Below are 24,970 nucleotides of genomic sequence, written 5' to 3'. Positions count from 1 at the left end.
ATGTAATAAAACACTGTAGCTTGTTGGATGCTCAGAGATAGCCATTTTTTTCTGAACTGCCTATAAATTTTTAATAAAATCCATTAAATCACAGAAGCTTTGAATGACAGAGGAAAACCGAAAACATTTTCTACTCATTTTTCAAAATAAAAAATTCAATATTAATTCAATTTAAATCCTATCCCACACCCAAACTGAATTTGAGGCAACTAATGTGACAAAGAAATCACTAAAAATAGGCCTTTTTCTCAAGCAACAAGGAGCAATTAAGCTTCATAGTTAAGAATATGGGCATTGAAGTCAAAGCTAAGTTCTGCTGGCTTTGCCACATCCTAGCTATATGATCTTGAAAAAGTTATTATAGATGTTTCTTCAACTGTAATATGAGACTAATGATAGTAGGAGTCTCGCTGGTTACTATAAGAGTTATAAGGGGAAATGCAGGTAAAGTGCTTAGCACAGGTCTCCGGAACATGGGAGCAACAGCATTTCTTGTTGTTTTGTCACATTGCCAGGTTTTTGCTTGCCTTATAGGTTCCTAATAAAGAGGTGGCAGAAAGATCAGCATACTCTGACATCCTAATGTCTAGTAAAGGATTGTCAACATCTGGGTTAGAGTGCCCTCAGTTCTGAGGGTGTGGCTCCCTTGAAAGTTTGCCATAAGACTCAAAATTCTGTAAGCATCGAACAGATTCCAATGCAGGCCGGTTTGAACAGATGCCAATGCAGGCTGGTTTCATCACCTGAGCTAACTCCCAATCCTGGGGATATGGGACTACTAATTAGTCACAGGCTGTTCATTTTAATTACGCACTGAGAGTCAATTTTCCTCCTATGTACTTACCCTCTTTCTGCCACCTATGTCTCTTCTTCTCACCCCTCAGAAAGGATATGTTGGTTTAGTGTGCCATTTTTTAAATTTTAGTAATTTATTTATCTTTCCAGCCATGGGGGAGAGGAGGTTTAGAAGAAAATTATCCCAGGCTATAGCACGGTTGCCATAGCAACTGCTAGAGGGTAACTATGTTGTTTCTTTTAAAAGAAAACTGAAAAATGATCACATACAACTTCAGAACATGTCTATCAATCTAGATTGCTCCAGGCAAGTGATAACGATGTTTCTCAATGAAACTCTGGGCCCAAAGAAGGCTCTCCGTACAGGACACTGCCTCATCCTTGAATGCTCCACAGTACTGCACAGCAGTTTTCTTGTACATGGTAAGCTCAATAAATATTTATTGACTGAATAAATCTAACAAATTATCTGATCCCATGCATTGGGTCCATCCCTAACTCATGAAAATAACAACAGTTATGCTCTCTGACTGACCAGTTCTCTATTCTCACTTCAGCCTGGTACCATTATAAGAGACATGATACCAGTTTAGTCAAGCAAGCTTCCTTCCCCAGCCCAAAAATGCACTAAAACATCTCACTAGCCAACAGAACAATTACTGAGAATAGGCAGGTTTTGCTAGGCATAAGTACCAAGAAAGGGAGGCGGGAAATGTTCCAGGAAAAGGAGATTATATATGCAAAGGCACATTCAGTGAACTGAAAACAGTTCTAGCATATCTGAGTGAGAGACTAGGGTTATAAAAGATCAAAATAGTCTAAGTAATGTTTAGGAATTTAGTAATATTAGGAAATTGGAATTATCTGGAGGGTAATACAGAGCTAATACAGCTCTTAAGAAGAAGAGAGACAGGATCAAATTTGTCATTTTAGAAAGACAACAGTGCTCTGTACAGTATGACCAACAGTTGGCAGGGTAAGAGGACTGGTGTGAGGGAGGCTGGTCAGGAGGCTACTGCACCGACCTGATGATGGCTTGAACTAGGGAAGTGCCAGAGGGAGTGAAGTAGATGCATTCATGAGATATTTTGGAGGTAAAATCAACAGGGTTTAATACGTAATTGAATGTGGGAAGTGAGGAGAAATAAAGGACTAAACAATATTGCCTAGGTTTTTAGCTTGAGCTACTGGGTGGATATGATATCATTCATTAAGAGAGATATAAAAGAGGGACAGGTTGAGGGAGTTGATGAATTCAATGTTAGATATATTGAATTTGAGCTATCTATTGGACATCTCAAATGAGCATTTCTGGATATATGAGTGGAGCTGAGAAAAGAGATGTGGAGAAGACTTAGAAGTTTCTAGAATACAAGCTCCCATGAGGAGAGGGATTCTTCTGCTTTGTTCTTTGCTCTATCTTCAATGCTTAAATAGTGCCTGGAACAAAGCAGAAGCTCAACAAATACTTGTAAATGAACAGATAAAAATAAAAATGTAAGTAAATAAGAATAAGGCAGAGAGTACAGGATAAGGAAAAAGAAATACTATATAAAAGGGCCCCCTAAGAACCTAAGGAAAAGACACATTCAAAAAGACAAATTTTTTTAAAAATTGACAATACAAAGTGTTGGTAAGGCTGTGGAGTAACTGGAATACTCATAGATTGTTGGCAAGAAAGCAAAATGTCAGACCACCTTGGAAAACAAGCTGGGCATTTCTTATAAACTTATACACACAAAACACAACCCAGCAAGTCCCTGCCTATATGTTTACCCAAGAGAAATAAAAGCATATTCACACAAAATCCTGTACCTGAACGTTTACAGTTGCTTAATTCATATTCACTAAAAATCAGAAACATAAGTGACCTTCAACTGATGAATAAGAAACTGCAGTATATCCACACAGTAGAGTACTACTCCGGGATAAAAAGAAATGAACTACTGACACAGAGATGAATCTCAACTGCATTACGATAAGTGAAACAAGCCAGACTCAAAAAGCTACATACTATATAATTTCATTTATACAACCTTCTGGAAAAGGCAATACCAGAGGGACAGAAAACAGATGAGTGGTTTTCACGGGCCAGGAGTGGGAGAGGTTGACTACAAAGGGGTTTAGGGAATTTTCAGGATTGATGGAACTGTTCTATTTCCTGACTATGCTTGTGGTTACATGATGCACATGTTTGCCAAAACTTGTTCAGGCTATACACTAAAAGGGAGAATTTTGGGGGCCGGCCGAGTGGTGCAGCGGTTAAATGCGTACATTCCACTTCTTGGTGGCCCGGGGTTCACCGGTTTGGATCCCGGGTGCTGACATGGCACCACTTGGCAGGCCATGCTGTGGTAGATGTCCCACATATAAAGTGCAGGAAGACGGGCACGGATGTTAGCTCAGGGCCAGGCCTCCTCAGCAAAAAAGAGGAGAACTGGCAGTAGTTAGCTCAGGGCTAATGTTCCTCAAAAAAAAAGGGAGAATTTTACTATATGAAAATTACACCTTAATAAATCTGACTTAAAAAAAATAGGAGTCTATGAAGGAGCCTGTGAAGAAGCCAGAAAGGAAGAAAACCACGGCAATGTGGTCCCTAAAGTCAGGAAAAACAAAGTTTCAAGGAGAGAGTGAACAAGAAGTATTAAGTGCTACGAGTAGTGTAAATAAATCTGAGAAAGGCCTACTGGATTTAGAAACAAAGAGATTATCAGTAACTTTAATGACAGAAATTTTAATGAATGAAAGCTAGAGTACAGATTGTTCAGAAGCAAAGAGAAGTACATGCAATGGAATATGGAGAATCAAGAGATTCCACAATTCATACAGTAAAATGTTGAATGTGAGCAAGGTGGAGGGTACTGCTTATCACAGGATGCCAAAGAGGAAGAAAGCAGGGAAAAGACAATGGCCAAATGTGTTACAGAAAAAACTCTCAGTACACTAAGAGATTAGAAAACCAGCACCATTCTCAAATTGGGCATGCACACATACCAAATGGGTGTCAAACTGACAATTTCAATGAGCATGCCAATGGTTCCCACGTCCTAGAGCCTCAAACCTCTTCAGCTCACATACTTAACAAAGGAATAACTAATTACCCTCTAGCTCAGCAGCACCTCATGCTAAGAGTCAGGCAGTCTAGAAAACTAGAGCCTCCACTGGCAATGATACTGTATTTACAATTTTACTAGCTCTCTTCAGATGTGTTAGCACACCAAGTATACCTCAACTTGAAAACCACTGAACTCCAGATACTTCAACACCAGAAACCACAGGACCATTCCTAAAATTCCTCTCTACTTTAACTCCCATGTCCAATCTGTCAACAAGCTTAGCAGTTAATTCCACTGAAGTCCCCTTCCTATTGTCCCTTCCTCCTAGGTTTCCTAGGTTTCACTGTCATTATCAAGGAACTTATTACCTCATGTCTGAATTATTACAGCAGAGTTTTGGCTAGACTTATGACCTTCTCATCTCTGTCCCATTCAATCTACTCAGCACATGGCAACTAGACTAATTTCCTAAATCCAGCTTCTAATCACATCATTAGTCTTTCAATAATTTACAATAACTCACTCTTTATAAAACAGTGTATTTATCTTCCTGGCTTTCAAAACCCTCTATAATCTGATACCAAATAAACTTTACACCTGCTAACCAGTCCTCCACAACAAAGCCTTTGTTACTGGCAAACAAGTATTGGCACAGTTTCTATGTTTGCCTTACTCAGCAGATGGACAGAGGAATGAGCACGATTTCCCTATGTGTCCCCCAACTTCTGAAGCTGGAATGTCCTTCACTTCCACTCCTATGATGGTATAATGATTGGTATAATGGAAATGGTTTGAGTTTGGGAACCAGATAAACCTAGATTCAAAGCCATCACTTACTAGCTGTGTGACCTTAGGCTTCTTAACTTCTCTACACTTCTGTTCATCATTTATAAATGTGAAGAGTAATACCACTTACCTCTCAGATTTCATAAGTATTGAAAATCATGTATGTAGCTTTAACTATCATGTACTAGACAAATGGTAACTACTCAATAAATGTTCCCTATCCTCCCTTATATAGTTGGTACCCATTCTTAAGTTCCACTTTAACAATTCTTAAACAATGCTCAATGACTCTAGTACAGTGTCTCTGTTATCAAAATAAAAACCATCTGCCTGTTTCTTAAAAAGTTAAACATACACCTGCCCATATGATCCAGCCATTCCACTCCTAGGTATTTAACCAAAAGAAATGAAAACATATGATCAGACAAATGTTCATATTATTCATGATAACTAGAAACAATCCAAATGCCTACCAATAGGTGAATGGATAAACAAAATGTGTTATATCCATATAGTAGAACACTACTCAGTAAATAAAAACAAACGAATTACTGATACACTCAACAAAATGGATGAATCTCAAAATCCGTATGCTAAGTGAAGGGAGCTAGACACAAAAGAGTACATACTGTATGGTTCCATTTATATAAGACTCTAGAACACCAAATTTAACCTATAGTGATAGAAAGCCCATCAGCGGTTGCCTGGAGCCAGAGGCAGCTAGAAGGATGAATGCAAAGGGCATGAGGAAACATTTAGAGATCATGGAAATGCTCTACATCTTGATTGTGGTGGTAGTTTCACTGGTATATACATCTGTCAAAACTAATCAAACTGTACTTTGAATGGGTGATTCTTTTGTATGTTTATTATAGCTCAACAAAGTTTATTTTTAAAAAACACTTGCCTTAGAACTTGATTATTTTATTGCTTGCCTTTGTCCAATCCATACCATCCACAGCCTAGGCTGTAAGTTCCTTGAGTGTTTAAGATCCAAGTCTTATACTTCCTTTATGTTCCTCCCAATACTCAGCACAGAAATCCTATACTGAAGGAGATAACTGAATAAAGCAGGTTCTTCTTAACTTTAGAAAGCAGTGTTTTTATAAGACTTGACACTCTTGTTTAAAATGCAGATTCCCAGACCCTCCTCCTAGGGATTCTAATTCAAAATGCCTAACTTAGAAATCTGTATTTGTTGTTGTTGTTGGAATCTGCCTTTTCAACAAGCAACCTGAGGACTCTCATACCAATGATTCTTGAATTACATCTAAAACAACACAGCTGCAGAATTTCCTATGCAAATAAGGCTAGTCTCTCAGATAGAAATACAGTGCTCCTGTACTGATGGAAGGAGGCAGCCAGACACACTATCCTACTGAGCTCGAAGGCCAGTTCAACACGATTGTACAGGTAAGTGAAAAACTTCCAGCAAGTTCAGGACCCAAATAAAGATGAATCCTCTTTCTTACAAGGCAAAGCTTCTACACTTATCCCTGTTGACCAGGCTACAGCAATATACTCACAGGCTGCTGCTTCTGCCTATTTCATCTTGTTTCTAGTGGAAAATGTAAGAAATCAGAAAGAGTCACATTAAAAAAATAAGGTCTACAATTATCAAACAAAACACCCCCAAGCAATTGTTACACCACCAATTAATAGTCCAATGCTGATCAATTTTTCCATAACAATGAAATAACAGGCTATTTGAGCCCCAGACTTCAAGTGAACAGCCATCTGTCTAGGCAATGACAGGACTCACCTATCAATTACTAGGTGGCTCACAAAGGACAATAAAGCCAAACATGAGAAATTATTCTCTTCCCTTTTTCAAGATAGTAGTTTAGATAAGTACCATAGAATCTCTCTTTCCATGGAAAACAGTAAAGAACCTATAATTAAGAAAAGCACTTCAAACCTAACATAGAGGAATAACAAAAAGAAAACAAACTATTGACCAACCTTCCTTGTGAATAAAGATATAAAAATCCAAAATAAAATACAAGTAAATCAAATCTACCATTAAAAAAACATTTCCCATAATCAAATAGGGTATATTATAGGAAAGCAAAGATATTTATTAATTGAAATTAATGCACTCATCACATTAATAACTCAAAGGAAAATACCCATGAACAACTGAGTAAGTAGTATTAAGGCATTTTGAAATGTTCAACATCTACTCCTTACTTTTAATACAAAAGCTACACTACTACATGATGTAGTTTGTTAAACTACACCATGGGAATGTACTGAGCAAAATTCAGAATATGGGAAACTCCATAAGTCAAAGAAAACCATGTAGTCAAATTGCTTGACTGCTTCAATAAAAAACTGCAAGGAAAACCTTAAGAGATGGAAGAAGAACTCACAGATTAAAAAAGAATGATAAGATACATTACAAAGAGAAAACAGGCAAAAATAAACTCTAATGTTTAGTGATCCACACTTGAGTGATAAAACATAAAGAAAAGCAAAGGAAGTCATTATCATAAAAGTGGAGACAGTAGTTACTTTCAGAAAGGAGGAGACTGTGATTGGGAAGGGGCAGGTGGAGGGCTTCCTGGGGTACCAGGTAAAGGTTTATTTTTTGCCTATCTTACATTAATTCATTAAACAAAACGTTTGTTTTATGAGGTTATCTGTATATCCGTGTTCTATTCTACAATTAAACAGATTTTTTTAATGCATCAAACAAACTGCTCATATCACTAAAACCACCACCATAAGATTGTTTCATTCCTTTGCATAAAGTCTGCAAAGGTTCCCCACTGTCTTCAAGATAAAATAATCAAAAAAATAAAAAAAAAGTTTGCTATGGCATTCCAATCCTTCTCTGGCCTCATCTCTGCCCCTTCCCCACTCTTATCTCATGCCCTCAAGACGTCCAGAATTTTCAACATGCTTAAGTCACGCTTTTTCATCTTAGTGTCCTAGTACCATAAACTGTTTTCTCCTTCTTTACTTGACTGACTTCTACTCATCCTTTAGACTCGACTTGTGCCAGAGATTTGAGGGGAGGGAGGGATGACTAGGTAGAGCATGGTGGAATTTGAGGGCAGTGCACTATTCTGTGTCACACTGTCAGGGGGGATATGTGTCATTGTATTTGTCAAAACCCACAGAACGTAAAACACAAAGAGTGAACCACAGTAATCTATGGACTTTGATTGATTTTTAAAATTTTTTCAGTTTAGATATCATTTTCTCTGGGAAGTCTTTCCTAACCACCCCAAATTTATGGATTTAGTGAGCTCAAACCCAAAGAGGATGAAGTTTCTTTCCTCTAGACTCCCCTACCTTCACTAGTCACATGGTATGAGTTACACATTTCTTCTTCTCTGGACTTGAGCTCACTAAGGTCAAGGACTTTCATACCTATACCCCCAGTGCCTAGCATGGTTTTTAGCATGAGGAAGAGGTGTCCAATAATAGACAGAACTGAATAATTGATAGAATTGAACAACTGGATAGAATCAAATAATTCTATCAATTGTTGATATCTACAACAATTCTATCAATCATGTTTTATCAATCAAATTCACTTCTTATCACTTTGTACCAGTGAAACCTATAATAAGAAGCCATAAGATGACCATGCTTTCACGGGAATAACAGATCGTTTTACATGTATATAACAAATACTGAGTCCAGGTTAGGCACTTAAGTGTGGCAATCAAATGAAACTTTGATATATTAATCTGACATTTTTAACAAGCATAATTGTGCAGATTAGTAATTAAACAGAGATGATAATAAATTGATGTAATGACTGCAGTTAGCCACCTCATTCTTTCTGGGAAAAGGCAGGATAGAAATAAATAAATGAGTGAGTTTGAAGACTACAATTAACATTATTTTTCTCAGAGGCTGGCCCCAGAGCCGAGTGGTTAAGTTCCCGTGCCCCACTTCAGTGGCCCAGGGTTTCACCGGTTCGGGTCCTGGGTGTGGACATGGCACCACTCATCAGGCCAGCTGAGGTGGCATCCCAATGCCACAACTAGGAGGACCCACAACTAAAAGATACAACTATGTACTGGGCGGATTTTGGGAGAAAAAGCAGAAAAAAAAAAAGAAGATTGGCAACAGCTGTTAGCTCAGGTGCCAATCTTTAAAAAAAAAAAAAAAAAATTATTTTTTTCAGCCAAACCAGATTGTTACAGTTCCTCTTTTCTTTGTTAGTTTGCCAGCACCTATAATCAGCATCAATATCAGCTGCTTCCACCGATACCGCATGTACTGTGTAAAACACATCACCTATTCATATGGATAGAAGTCCTAGACCCATTACACTGCCCTGTTACTAAAATAAGACTCCCTGTACACTCTAAGGAATCTATAGTTAGCATATTTTCCTGTCTCTGAGATTCCTAGTCCTAGACTAGAGGTAGCAGAAGCCATGGATTGACTGACCCTATACTCCTACCACCCAGGAAGCAGGATGTTCCAGCCAGTAAGAGGTTCCTGGGCCCAGGATTGAGGGAGAAGAGCAGGTTATCTTTTGAATCTGCCCTTAATACTTTTCATTTATCTTATGATAAGTATCTTTCTTTTCAATCAATATATTCCAATTAGCTTCTTCAAAAGTTCTCTCTAAGCTCATCTCTTCTGGAAAGTCTTCCTGAACAAACTACAGGCCATTCTTAACCATTTCTTCTTCCTCTGCCACCTCAACACGCTCCTCTTTATTTACAAGATATTACTATTGAAAATGAACTGAAAGGAATTGCCCAAAATTAAAATATAAGGAGAAAGACAAGTACCAAAAGGCTAAGGGAGGAGACAGCACTCTCACATTTTGCCTGTGGGCGTGAAAATAGTACAGCCTCTATAGAGGACAATTCTATAACGCCTTCCAAAATGTTAAATGCACAGGGCTTTGACCTAGTAATCCCAATGCTAGCCATTCATCCAATAAGTATACATGTATGAAATTATATATGTAAAATGATACCAACTTCAGCATTGTAACAGTAAATATTGGAAGCAACCTAAATGTCAATTATAGCAAATCCAATCCTAAGTATACACCCAAAAGACTCAAAAACAGGTATTCAAACAAATACCTGTACACAATTGTTTACAGCAGCACTACTCACAACAGCCAAAAGTTGGAAAAACCCAAATGCCCATCAATTATGAATAGATAAACAAAGTGTGGTATACTCATACAATGGAATATTCAGCCATATAAAGGACTGATACATGCTACAACTTGGATGAACACTGAAAACATTATGGTAACTGAAGAGGCCAGTCACAAAAGGTCACATATTATATGATCCCATTTATATGAAATATCCAGAATAGGTAAATTCGTAGAGACAGAAAGTAGATTAGTGACTGCCAGGGACTGGGGGTAGGAGAAGAATGGGGAGTGATGCTTAACGGGTATGGGGTCCCTGTCATGGGTGATGAAAATGTTTTGCAATTATAAAGGGTGATGGTTCCATAGCATTCTGAATGTACTAAATGTCACTGAATTAAACACTTTAAAATGGTTAATCTTATCCAAATGAATTTTATCTCAACCTTTAAAATGTCCATTTACAGGGAGTGGTTCTCTACATGTATATATTATATTGCTAAATGAAAAAAAGTGAGGCACGTAACTGTGCAAAGCACTCTACCATTCGTGAGGGGGTAGGTATATGCATAAGCATATGCATAGGCATATGTATATGCACACATACACATGTATGCATACATTTGTGAATGCATAAACTCTTTCTAAAGAAATCCACAATAAATGGCCATTGTGGTTGCCTCTGGGCAAAAAACACACGGCTAGGGGCCGGCCCGGTGGCGCAGCAGTTAAGTGCCCACGTTCTGCTTCAGCGGCCCAGGCTTCGCCAGTTCAGATCCCGGGTGCGGACATGGCACTGCTTGGCAAGCCACGCTGTGGTAGGCATCCACATATAAAGTAGAGGAAGATGGGCATGGATGTTAGCTCAGGGCCAGTCTTCCTCAGCAAAAAAAGGAGGATTGGCAGCAGTTAGCTCAGGGCTAATCTTCCTCAAAAAAAAAAAAAGGAAATACATGGCTAAAGAATAAGGTAGAGAAAAAAATTTGGTTTTCATAACATACACTGTATCTTTTGATACAAAAATGAACCTCACATATGCAGTTCCTTAAAAAAAATAATAACAAAGTGTGGAGGAAAGTCTTAAGTTTGAGGTAACCAAGAATCAGCTTTCTGGGGAACATCAGAATGATTAGGATGCCTTAATGCAAGACAGAATACGTGACTCAGATCAAGTGGTAAATGGTGGAAGAAAGATGGTAAAGAAGGAATATGAGATTCCAAGATGGCGCCGTGAGTAGTCCTCTTTGTCTCTCGCCCTTCGAGTCTACAATTATTTGGACACTTATCGCTTGACAAAGGATATCCAGACAGCATCCCAGGACGTCTGAGACACCCACGCGACTATACATCGGAAGGCGGACGGACTTTCCTCCGGGAGGATGTGGAAATAGGTGAAAACTCTCCGACCCCGACGGGCAGCCTAGTACCCGCAAGCGGCTTTCTTCCAACGGACGCCCCCAGAGGATCCACACACATCTAGGGCAGGAGCGAGAACACAACAGAGGAGCGACGGTGGAAACAGGTGACCAGAACCCTACTTAAACCCCCCGCAATTACTCCTAAACGCAGAGGGAAACTTTGGAGTTGCACACCTGAGCCCGCGGGGAGAGTCTCTCCCCGCCATTGGCGGGGAGACCCGGCCTGGTGCTCGGGGCGCCCGGAGGGTCCCAGAGAGAGACACGGAGGGCACGGAGGTCTCCCAGCTGCCGTTGCCCGCCCCGTGGGACTAGGGATTGCCGGAGATCTCGGAGAGGACCGGGGCGGGGGAACTTTTAAAGGCGGGTCCGGCGACCCGGTGGTGAAGCGCCGGAGCTCCGCCAGGCAGCAGACAAAACTCTCTGTCTGCCGGTAGCAGAGGGGCCACGCTGAGCACTCAGGGCTCCCGGCAGAGGCCCGGAGAGAAGCCCAGAGGGCGGGGCGACCCCCAGCTGCCGTTGCCCGCCCCGGGGGACTAGGGATTGCCGGAGATCTCGGAGAGGACCGGGGCGGGGGAACTTTCAAAGGCCGGATCGGCGACCCGGAGGGGAAGCGCCGGAGCTCCGCCAGGCAGCAGACAAAACTCTCTGTCTGCCGGTAGCAGAGGGGCCACGCTGAGCACTCAGGGCTCCCGGCAGAGGCCCGGACAGAAGCCCAGAGGGCGGGGCGACCCCCAGCTGCCGTTGCCCGCCCCGTGGGACTAGGGATTGCCGGAGATCTCGGAGAGGACCGGGGCGGGGGAACTTTCAAAGGCCGGATCGGCGACCCGGAGGGGAAGTGCCGGAGCTCCCCCAGGCAGCAGACAAAACTCTCTGTCTGCCGGTAGCAGAGGGGCCACGCTGAGCACTCAGGGCTCCCGGCAGAGGCCCGGAGAGAAGCCCAGAGGGCGGGGCAACCCCCAGCTGCCGTTGCCCGCCCCGTGGGACTAGGGATTGCCGGAGATCTCGGAGAGGACCGGGGCGGGGGAACTTTCAAAGGCGGGTCCGGCGACCCGGTGGAGAAGCGCCGGAGCTCCGCCCGGGCAGCAGACAAAACTCTCTGTCTGCCATTAGCAGAGAGGCCACGCCCAGCATTCAGGGCTCCCGGCAGAGGCTCGGACAGAAGCCCAGAGGGCGGGGCGACCCCCAGCTGCCGTTGCCCGCCCCGTGGGACTAGGGATTGCCGGAGATCTCGGAGAGGACCGGGGCGGGGGAACTTTCAAAGGCGGGTCCGGCGACCCGGAGGGGAAGCGCCGGAGCTCCGCCAGGCAGCAGACAAAACTCTCTGTCTGCCGGTAGCAGAGGGGCCACGCTGAGCATTCAGAGCTCCCGGCAGAGGCCCGGAGAGAAGCCCAGAGGGCGGGGTGACCCCCAGCTGCCGTTGCCCACCCGGTGAGGCTAGGGATTGCCGGAGATCTCGGAGAGGACTGGGGCTGGAGAGAGTTCCAGAGACCCAGCTTAGTAGCCTAGGGGGAAACCCTACAGGCTCACAGAAGCCTTAGGGAAAGCCTCTGCACAGCACCAGTAGAAGGCACCCAGCCGCCAGCCACAAGGCTGGAAGACCCCAGGGCAAAAGCAGCATAGCTAGGTGTACTAACCACAGACTGTAGAAGATGCCAATAGCTCTCCTGCGACCCATAGAGGACAAGTGAGATTTGGTGGGTGCCGACAGCAACCGAGCGACAAATAAAAGTGATCCCACCCCTGGCCGCTGGAAAAGCCCATAACACCGTTGCAGACCCCAAGGAGAGAGCGCATCTAAGTGGGCAACAACAGTAGGCACCTGCAGCCTGAAGCCCCCCGTGACGGCCCCCACGGCAGAGGAGGGAATCCAAAGGGCCACTGTGGCTACGAAGAGGGGCCCAGGCCCAGTTAGCAACTACGGATAGGGTTCCTGGTTGGTGAAGTATAAACAGCTGCTCCCCCCACCGCAGCAGCTGAAACAAGTGAAAGGAGCAACTAAACTCTATCTCCATGCGGAGGCACAAATCAACATCATCAAGCAATATGAAAAAATACATTAAATCTCCAGAACAGAAAGAAAGTAACAAATACACAGAAAACAATCCCAAAGAAAATGAGATATATAACCTAAATGATGATGACTTCAAAACAGCCATCATTAAAATACTCACTGAGTTAAGAGAGAATTCTGACCGACAACTCAACGAGTTCAGGAGCTATGTCACAAAAGAGTTTGATACGATAAAGAAGAACCAAACAGAAATATTGGAAATGAAGAACACAATAGAGGAGATTAAGAAAAATCTAGATGCTCTGAACAGTAGGGCCGATAATATGGAGGAAAGAATTAGCAATTTGGAAGATGGCAATATAGAATTGTTGCAGGCAGAGGAGGAGAGAGAAGCAAGACTTAAAAGAAATGAAGAAACTCTCCGAGAATTATCAGACACAATTAGGAGATGCAACGTAAGGATTATAGGTATACCAGAGGGAGAAGAGAAGGAGAAAGGGGCAGAAAACCTATTCAAAGAAATAATGGCTGAGAACTTCCCAAATCTGGTGAGGGAGATGGATCTTCAGGTGACAGAAGCCAATAGATCTCCAAACTTTATCAATGCAAGAAGACCAACTCCACGGCATATAGTAGTGAAGCTAGCAAAAGTCAACGACAAGGAGAAAATATTAAGGACAGCCAGGCAAAAGAAACTAACCTACAAAGGAACCCCCATCAGGCTATCAGCAGATTTCTCAGCAGAAACTTTACAGGCTAGAAGAGAGTGGAATGATATATTCAAAAATCTGAAGGACAAAAACCTACAGCCGAGAATTCTCTACCCAGCGAAAATATCCTTCAAATACGATGGAGAAATAAAAACTTTCCCAGATAAACAAAAATTAAGGGAGTTCATTGCCACAAAACCTCCTCTTCAGGAAATCCTCAGGAAAACCCTCATTCCTGAAAAATCCAAAAAAGGAAAGGGGCTACAAAACCAAGAGCAGAGGAGATAAGTAGAAGGACAACAACAGAGAGTAGCAGCTCTACATCAGAACAGATTAAACCATGGGACGAGAAACAAAGGAAACTGAAGAAAACCGGAAAACAAGACACAAAATGGTAGTGGTAGGCCCCCACGTCTCAATAATCACTCTAAATGTAAACGGATTGAACTCCCCAATCAAAAGACACAGAGTGGCAGGATGGATCAAAGAACAAGATCCAACAATATGCTGCCTCCAGGAAACACACCTCAGCCCCAAAGACAAACACAGACTCAGAGTGAAGGGATGGAGAACAATACTCCAAGCTAATAATGAACAAAAGAAAGCAGGTGTCGCTATACTAATATCACACAAGGTAGATTTCAAAGCAAAACAGATAAAGAAAGACAAAGAGGGACAGTATATAATGATAAAAGGGACTCTCCACCAAGAAGACATAACACTTATAAATATATACGCACCCAACACAGGAGCACCAAAATTTGTAAAGCAACTCTTAATAGAACTAAAAGAAGACATCAACAACAATACAATAATAGTAGGGGACCTCAACACACCATTAACACCAATGGACAGAACATCCAGACAGAAAATCAACAAGGAAATAATAGAATTAAATGAAAAATTAGACCAGATGGACTTAATAGATATATATAGAACACTTCATCCAAAAACAGCAGGTTACACATTCTTCTCAAGTGCACATGGAACATTCTCAAGGATTGACCATATTTTGGGAACCAAAGCAAATATCAATAAATACAAGAGAGTTGAAATAATATCAAGCATCTTTTCTGATCATAACGCTATTAAACTAGAAATCAACTACAAGAAAAAAGCAGAGAAAGGTGCAAAAATGTGGAGACTAAACAACACGCTTCTCAACAAACAATGGATCATTGAAGAAATTAAAGAAGAAATCAAATATTATCTGGAGACAAATGAAAATGAGAACACGACATACCAAATCATTTGGGATGCAGCAAAAGCAGTCCTAAGAGGGAAATTCATCGCAATACAGGCTCACCTCACTAAACAAGAAAAAGCTCACGTAAGCAACCTCAAACGACACCTAACAGAACTAGAAAAAGAAGAACAAACAAGGCCCAGAGTCAGTAGAAGGAGGGAAATAATAAAAATAAGAGCAGAAATAAACGATATTGAAACAAAAAAGACAATAGAAAGGATCAATGAAACAAAGAGTTGGTTCTTCGAAAGAATTAACAAAATTGACAAACTCCTAGCCAGACTCACCAAGAAAAGAAGAGAGAAATCGCAAATTAATAAAATCAGGAATGACAGAGGAGAAATCACAACAGATACCAATGAAATACAAGAGATCATAAGAGAATACTATGAAAAACTATATGCCAACAAATTGAACAACCTGGAAGAAATGGACAAATTCCTAGACTCCTACAATCTCCCCAAACTGAATCAGGAAGAAATGGAGAATCTGAATAGACCAATCACAAGTAAGGAAATAGAAACGGTAATCAAAAACCTCCCCAAAAACAAGAGTCCAGGACCAGACGGCTTCTCTGGAGAATTCTACCAAACATTCAAAGAAGACTTAATACCTATTCTCCTCAAACTGTTCCAGAAAATTGAGAAAGATGGAGAACTCCCTAACACATTCTATGAAGCCAACATCACTCTGATCCCCAAACCTGACAAGGACAACACAAAGAAGGAGAACTACAGGCCGATATCACTGATGAACATAGATGCAAAAATCCTCAACAAAATTTTGGCAAACCGATTACAGCAATACATCAAAAAGATTATACACCATGATCAAGTGGGATTTATACCAGGGACACAGGGATGGTTCAACATCCGCAAGTCAATCAACGGGATACACTACATTAACAAAATGAAAACCAAAAACCACATGATCATCTCAATAGATGCAGAGAAAGCATTCGACAAGATCCAACACCCATTTATGATAAAAACCCTCAGTAAAATGGGTATAGAAGGAAAGTACCTCAACATAATAAAGGCCATATATGATAGACCCACAGCCAACATCATACTCAATGGACAAAAGCTGAAAGCCATCCCTCTGAGGACAGCAACAAGACAAGGGTGCCCACTTTCACCACTCCTATTCAACATAGTTCTGGAGGTGCTGGCCAGAGCAATTCGGCAGGAAAAAGAAATAAAAGGAATCCAAATAGGTAACGAAGAAGTAAAACTCTCGTTGTTTGCAGACGACATGATCTTATACATAGAAAACCCCAAAGAATCCACAGAAAAACTATTAGAAATAATCAACAACTACAGCAAAGTAGCAGGGTATAAAATTAACGTGCATAAATCAGTAGCATTTCTATACACTAACAATAAACTAACAGAAAAAGAACTCAAGAACTCTATCCCATTCACAATCGCAACGAAAAGAATAAAATACCTTGGGATAAACTTAACCAAGGAAGTGAAGGATCTATACAATGAAAACTACAAGACTCTCTTGAAAGAAATAGGCGATGACATAAAGAGATGGAAAGACATCCCTTGCACATGGATTGGAAGAATAAACATAGTTAAAATGTCCATACTACCTAAAGCAATATACAGATTCAATGCTATCCCAATCAGAATCCCAAGAACATTCTTCACAGAAATTGAACAAACAATCCTAAAATTCATATGGGGCAACAAAAGACCGCGAATTGCTAAAGCAATCCTGAGCAAGAAAAACAAAGCCGGCGGAATCACAATCCCCGATTTCAAAACATACTACAAAGCTACAGTGATCAAAACAGCATGGTACTGGTACAAAAACAGGTCCACAGATCAATGGAACAGAATTGAAAGCCCAGAGATAAAACCACACATCTATGGACAGCTAATCTTCGACAAAGGAGCAGAGGGCCTACAATGGAGAAAAGAAAGTCTCTTCAACAAATGGTGCTGGGAAAACTGGACAGCCACATGCAAAAGATTGACAATTGACCATTCTTTTTCACCACACACCAAAATAAACTCAAAATGGATCAAAGACCTAAAGATTAGGCCTGAGACAATAAGTCTTTTGGAAGAGAATATAGGCAGTACACTCTTTGACATCAGTTTCAAAAGAATCTTTTCGGACACTGTAACTCCTCAGTTGAGGGAAACAATAGAAAGAATAAACAAATGGGACTTCATCAGACTAAAGAGCTTCTTCAAGGCAAGGGAAAACAGGATTGAAACAAAAAAACAGCTCACTAATTGGGAAAAAATATTTACAAGCCACTTATCCGACAAAGGGTTAATCTCCATAATATACAAAGAACTCACACTGCTTAACAACAAAAAAACAAACAACCCGATCAAAAACTGGGCAGAGGACATGAACAGACATTTCTCAAAAGAAGATATGAATATGGCCAATAGACACATGAAAAGATGTTCATCATCGCTAATCATCAGGGAAATGCAAATCAAAACTACACTAAGATATCACCTTACCCCCGTTAGATTGGCAAAAACATCCAAAACCAAGAACGACAAATGTTGGAGAGGTTGTGGAGAAAGAGGAACCCTCATACACTGTTGGTGGGAATGCAAACTGGTACAGCCACTATGGAAAACAGTATGGAGATTTCTCAAAAAGTTAAAAATAGAAATACCCTATGACCCAGCCATCCCATTACTGGGTATCTATCCTAAGAACCTGATATCAGATATCTCAAGAGTCCGTTGCACCCCTATGTTCATTGCAGCATTATTTACAATAGCCAAGACGTGGAACCAGCCTACATGCCCAGAAACTGATGATTGGATAAAGAAGATGTGGTATATATACACAATGGAATACTACTCAGCCATAAAAAAAGACGAAATTGGCCCATTCACAACAATGTGGATGGACCTCGAGGGTATTATGTTAAGCGAAATAAGTCAGTCAGAGAAAGACGAACTCTATATGACTCCACTCATAGGTGGAAATTAGTATATTGAGAAGGAGATCTGATTGGTGGTTACCAGGGAAAAGGGGGGGTGGGGGGAGGGTACGGAGGGGGAAGTGGTGTACCCACAACATGACTAACAAAAATGTACAACTGAAATCTCACAAGGTTGTAATCTATCATAACATTAATAAAAAAAAAAAAAAAAAAAAAAAAAAAAGAAGGAATATGAGCTCTGGACCTCTGCCTTCTGGGATTTTAGAAATGAGAAAGGAAAACAGAGGAAATTGATGAGGTAGGAGAATCTTCAGGATAGAGCCCAGGTGGCCATGCAATCCTATTTTCCTGCAGGGCATGTAGTCCTAGATAAATAAGCAAAAGCAATCAGTGACATATGGCTTGCTCTTCTGCTTTCAGTGCTCACAGAATTGGGTCTTTCAGTCATAGCCATCAAAATTTTAAGTGGCACAAAATCTTCAATCCTACAACAGATTTAAAAGGAGAGAGGGTGACAGGTGACAAAAAGGACACTAGTGATCTGAAGTAAAGGTAAGAAAAGGTTCTTACTTTTCCAAAAGGCTCTTACTCTACCAGAGGAGTGAATCTGCCCAAATGGGCCAGCTGCATATCTCCAGTTTCTGAAGGAAACTGTGTACAACACAGGGACTCACTTCTTTCTGCAGATTAGCAAGTACAGCTTTGACATCACTATGCTCCCTCCAAACCAATATGCTCGGCATATAATTTAGCATCTTTCTAATCGTCTCCCCAGACTTTTTATTTATCCCACTATGAATAATCTTTCCTTTCAATTAACACATCTCAATTAGCTCCTTAAAACTCATCTCTAAATGTATTTGCTTATTCCTCTACCCCCTCAGCACTTTCCTCCCTATTTCCTGAGTATCCCTATGTGCCTCCCGAGGATCACTGCATAAATAACGTGTTCAAGTTGCTACACTTGTGTTTTTGTCCTCTTCTGACCTGAGTCTAGGTTATGAGCCAGGTCTCCTGATTCTTTCTGCATCCACCCATTAATTCGTCCTTGGATCCCACAAAGAATACTCCAGAAAATATAGAAGCCTCTGGGGAAGAGGAAACAAAAAAACATAATGGATAAGTTCAAACTCACACTTTTTGGATTTCGTGACTGTAATGCTTGTCTGGAGCCTCAAAGCTTCACAAGAGAAAGTAGGAAAGGTAAGACAATTCTCTTTCTATCCAGCAACTGCTAAAAAGGCTTCATTTCTACTAAGGGTAAACATGAGCACTCTAACGCTTTAAATTACCATACAATATAGCTGACAAAGAGTTAGTTATTGCCAACCTCACATCTCAGTTACCTGAATATGAGTCTAGGAGTCTTAACTGCAGAAACATCCTAGGAATCTATAAGCTCTGGACAAAGTAAATTTCCACCCAAAAAAAGGATGCTATCTTCCAGCAAACACTGTAAATTACACTCTTTCAATAATATTTTTTTTTTTTTGCGCAGAAAGGCCAAATTGTCTTTCCCTAAAATCCAGGGAGGATGAGGTCTCTCAGGGGCAAGCTGGTAACTAACACATCCAAGACTGAGACTAATGGCTGTGCCAAAACAAACAGAAAACTACCCCTGCAATTCACCAGTCTCACAGAGAAAAAAAGTCTGCCACTCAGGGAACAATGAAAATGCTAAGAAAAAGTTTAGAGTACATTACTGAATTCTACCAGAAGATGATAGGTGATGTGCTCATGAGTATTAGTTTGATTATTACACTCCAAAAAATATATATGTTACACATGTTCTTCCATATATTCAAATACTGCATAATTAAAATTTTAACTTATTTTTTTTAAAAAGAAAAATTAAGATGTTGGAAACATATACACCAAACTGTGAAAAGCAGTTATCTCAGAGTAGACTGGAGAGGAGGTATTATAGAGAACTTATACTTACTACATTACATATTTCTGAATCATTTGAAGATTTTTATAGTGAACATGTTACGTGTTTCTATTTTAAGTTTAAAGTAAAAAGGAGACTGATTTAGTATGTTTGGGTGGTGTTCTTCACAACACCATGCAAAATGACCATCAAGAATTCAGAATCAGTGAGAAAACTAACGTGTTCTGTGGGCATAAACTGCCAAAGTTCTTAACTCAGTAACAAAAGTGTGAGAGTCATTCTCGGAGGGCAAATGAAGACCGAGGAACATGCCTGTTGTATTCAAGGCCAGGGTTCAGGGAAACAGATCTTTGCCATGGAAAACAACCCAGAAAACAATCTATTTTCTGTGGCTTCAACAAACTCTTAAATCACATAAAAACCCAAAAGGGACACTGATAAAGAAGTATTGAAATCTCAAATACATTAGCTGTGAACATTTTATTGTAGCATATGGTACTCTAAACCCAAGTCCAAGAATGGAAAGAATAATCAAAAGATCTCTCTGGTGTATACACTATATGTCTGGACAAGTGTAAAACCTCCAAAATAACCCATGGGAAACTGCTAACAGTGGCTGCCTCTAGGGAGAGGACTCAAGTGACTGTGTACAGGAATGGGAGGGAGACCTTTTACTGTAGTCCCTTTAATATTTTAAAATTTTTGTACCATTATGCATATTATCTATTTAAGAAATTAACTAGGGCCGGCACAGTGGTGCAGTGGTTACGCGTGCACATTCCACTTTGGCGGCCCGGGGTTTGCAGGTTTGGATCCCAGGTGCAGACATGGCACTGCTTGGCAAGCCATGCTGTGGTAGGCATCCCACATATAAAGTAGAGGAAGATGAGCACGGATGTTAGCTCAGGGCCAATCTTCCTCAGCAAAAAGAGGCAGATTGGCAGCAGATGGTAGCTCATGGCTAATCTTCCTCAAAAACAAAAAAAAGAAAGAAATTAACTAATTTTAAAACAAAAGGCACTTAGCAAATTAAGAAAATGCTGAACAGCAAATTATATTCCATGAGATTTTTGCCATCAGGGGATGGTACAGTGGAAAGAATACAGAACTTAAGTCAAACAGACCAAGGTGTTTTGTTTTGGGTTTTTGTGGGGTTTTTTTGCTGAGGAAGATTGGCCCTGAGCTAACATCTGTTGCCAGTCTTCGTCTATTTTGTGTGTAGGTTGCCACCACAGCATGGCCACTGACAGACGAGTAGTGTAGGCCCATGCCTGGAGTGTGTGGCACTTAACCACTAGGCCATGGGGCGAGCCCCAGAACAAGGTTTTAACCCCAGTTCACTGACTTACTAGAAATAAGTTGTACAGAAAAAGATAACTGGCTAGGAGGCCTGAAAAAAAGACTCTGGGCTACTCTTTACAATAACATGCAAAGTGGCCACCAAGAATTTACAACTAACAAGGAAACCAAGACAGTCTGCAACTTTTAATCACAGATGATATGAAATGAGACAGCAGAATTTTAACCCAGAGCGCAATGAACAGAACCCTCAAAAGCCATAGTGTATATTGAAAGCCACATTAAGAAAAAAAAATGGCCGGGAAAGTTATGGAGCTGGAACATTTCTTTTATGAGGTCGTGCTGCAATGGATGGAGCTGAAGGTAATCTGGTATAGGGACTAAATAGGCCACTTATGCCTTGCATTTATGTGAATAGCTCAAGTATTATATGATGGCTTTGAGGAGTGGATAAATTTGTAATTAAATCCATGGTGGCAGTGTCCCAGAGAAGCCTGGGATACAGGAGTAAGTTCAGTAATTTCTCAGGTCCCCCAGTTTCAGTGCAGGGCATTATTCAAAAAGACTATCAGAACCCCTAGTAGATCATGCTAATCATCTTGAAGGGGCCCGCCATGCAACAGTGACATGGCACTACTGAAGGATATCGAGGATAGGGTGAGTTCTGTTCCTTCACAAGTTACAGTAAGATATTCTGGATCTCTTCAAGACACTGTTGGAAACATGGATTCACGTACTATATGCTCTTAAAAGGATCCTAATACTATTCGAGACTGTGAGGCCACAAAGTTCTCTAAGAGTTGGATCTCCTGATAGGCAGGGCCTATCAACATGCTGGCTACTATCATCTGGAAAATAAGTAACACAGAAAACAAACTGCTGCAGAACACGTCACAGGATCTGGTGTCAGCCAATCTTCCTTTCTATCTGGAGCTGTGCAAGGTGGTTAAGTGTGATGGTCAGGAAGTGCCAGGTCCTCTCAAGTTGGTGTCCTCTGGCATAAAATGCTGAAGTGACAGTCCCATAATCTATTCTATATGATCACCTCTTGACACAATGAGTACTTGCTAATTGGGTTCACTCCTTCTGGCACAGGGTGTGTCCAGAATGGAAGAAAGGAATTCTGAACCAGAAACAAATGGACAAAATTTCCTGTTCTACTAGAGTCCACCACCATCTGACTAGGAAAACAAGTTCTGGCCCCCATCAAGAGGCAACTAGACTACCTTAGAAGATTAAAGCTAGACTTGTCTGTGGTAGGTGGAAAAACGGGACTAGGAGCAGCAGTGGTGGTACTTGCTCAGAGTTTTGTGTTTGGTTGATTTTAGTGGAAGAATTAGACCATCATCTGCACAGGAGGCAGGAATCTAATCTTCTAGGTGGGAAATTCTGGTTACATATATAGAATGGCCCACTTCTCTGCCTCCTCAAACAGGTAGAATCTTAGAAATAAGACCATGTTCATAGCATGGCAGTGGGCAGTCTTAGACAGAGACCAAGAATAATAGGATGTAAGAGGAGTATTTGAATGTAGTGCAGACTAGGGATACGGTATGTCAGGCCTAGTGGCTTAACAGTAGTGGGAAGCACTGAATACCTTCTGCTTCCTAAAAGTCAATAATATTAGGGGCTGGCCCCGTGGCCGAGTGATTAAGTTCGCGCGCTCCGCTGCAGGCGGCCCAGTGTTTCGTTGGTTCGAATCCTGGGCGCGGACATGGCACTGCTCATCAAACTACGCACAGGCAGCGTTCCACATACCACAACTAGAAGAACCCACAACGAAGAATATACAACTATGTACCGGGGGGCTTTGGGGAGAAAAAGGAAAAAATAAAATCTTTAAAAAAAAAATAATAATAATAATATTAGCACGATGGCTCACCAGGAAATACAACAATAAGGGTATGTCGTCTAACATGTCTCTTCTAGGTATCTTGGTAAAAGAAATCCTTTAGATGTTAGTGGTGGTAAAATAAGATGTCAGAATTTGGTAGCCAAGCAGTGTATTACCGACAGTGCTTCTGAATGTTTCGTCACCGTTATTCATGCATGTGACTCACATCCAACTGTTCTGAACTGATTCATTCTTTAAGAAAAATTTTAAACAATATGCTGAGTTATGCGCTAGTTTACTAATTTAAAAGACTGATTCATACTTAGGAAATTTTGGTTTATGATCTGATATGTCATTATTTGTAGCCACTATTGTAACAAAACCAATGAAACAAACCTTTCACAAATACTCAGAGAAATCTCTCTGAAACAGCAACAGAGGGCTATATCTCAAACAAAAGTTCAAGCTAGCTTTGAGATCATATTACAAAAAGAAGTAACATAGACTCCAAAACCTTTTTATTTCAAACATAGTAACTGATTAAGAGAGATGTTAGGGATATCCTCAATAAAAGGGACACAAACTTTAAGAGCTACTTAGAACTCTCAATCAAGGAATCACTAGTATTGTTGAACTAAACTGTGTCCACCTCAACAACCAACTATTGTTCAATTAAGTTTCGAATCCTAAACTTAAAAGTAAATCTACAATGACTTGCCTCTACATTGTCAGGCCTGAAATTGTTTTTTAACAAATATTTATTTTCTTAATCATAAAATCAATGCAATTGCAGAAAATTTGGAAAGTACAAAAAAGTATAAAGAAAAAAACGAAAACAGAACTTACTTATAAATCCAACCACTGAGAGCCACACTATTAGAACTGTATTTCCCTGGGGTTTTTTCCTAGGCTATGTGTATAATTTATTTTTTAGGTAATTTGGATCTTTTTAAAACTTATTCACATAAATATTTACTATATCCTTAAAAGTTATTTAAAAGCAGATCAATCCAGCATGTGGAAATGCCGCAATCACCCATTCCTCCATTATTTTTTCACTTGTTCTCCACTGTAATTAAAGCCTAAACATAAATCTTCCTCTGCATCTCAAGTTATTTTCCTTGAATACTTCCTAGAAGTGAAATCACTGAGTTAGAAAGATTGTGCTAATTTATACACCCTAGCAGAGTATGTGGGTCCTACTCATCTCATTGAATCCTTGCCAGATGCTGAATCATTTTTGATTCATTTCTCAAATGCAGTCAGTGACACTACCATTGATAATACAGTTGGTAGGTAAAGCATACGTGTATAAAAATTGAAAACACTATAAACATGCATAGCTTAGTAGTCATAAGACTCTTTGGTGTGGTAACACGGTGTGTAGCTGCATTTTTTGACAAGAAATAGGTAGAAATATCCTTACTGAAGAAATAAGTTTGAATATCTTAGAATGTTTAGATATATCTAGAAAAGGAACAGACCAGTTTCTCTCTCTACATTAACTTCTGGTTATGTTTAGGCCTGTGGCTAAGATAAACGTTCACATTATACTATTTGTTACCAGTGAAATTTGTTTCAAATATGCAGACCAAACTGCACAGCCTCAGAGTATCTTTATAAATTGAGGAACAAAAACTACTCAAATACGAAAAGGCTAGCATGCAGATAAAACCTGCAAAAAGTAAACACGATGTGCTGAGGGTTCCAGCATGCCTCTCTTGGCATCTGCCACCAACGCTCCAAAAATCAAATCTGCTAAAAAGTCCTGGAAGGAAAGCAATGGGCTTTTGTGCTGGTAATGAGAATGATTTCAAACAAAGACACAAAGACAATTCAATGGGAGTACAAATAGCCTTTTCTATAAACGATGCTGAGACAATTGGATATCCACACGCAAAAAGATGAT

General features: G+C 40.6%; 1 protein-coding gene across 27 annotated transcripts in view; it reads right to left on the bottom strand.

Annotated features, from left to right (window-relative positions):
- Positions 1-24,970, bottom strand: part of UNC13B (unc-13 homolog B) — a 217,569-nt gene that overhangs the window by 108,122 nt on the left and 84,477 nt on the right. The window lies entirely within an intron of this gene.

The sequence above is a fragment of the Equus caballus genome, chromosome 25, assembly GCF_041296265.1.
Source record: "Equus caballus isolate H_3958 breed thoroughbred chromosome 25, TB-T2T, whole genome shotgun sequence".
Lineage (NCBI taxonomy): Eukaryota > Metazoa > Chordata > Mammalia > Perissodactyla > Equidae > Equus > Equus caballus.
This window is presented reverse-complemented; position numbering and strand designations above follow the sequence as displayed.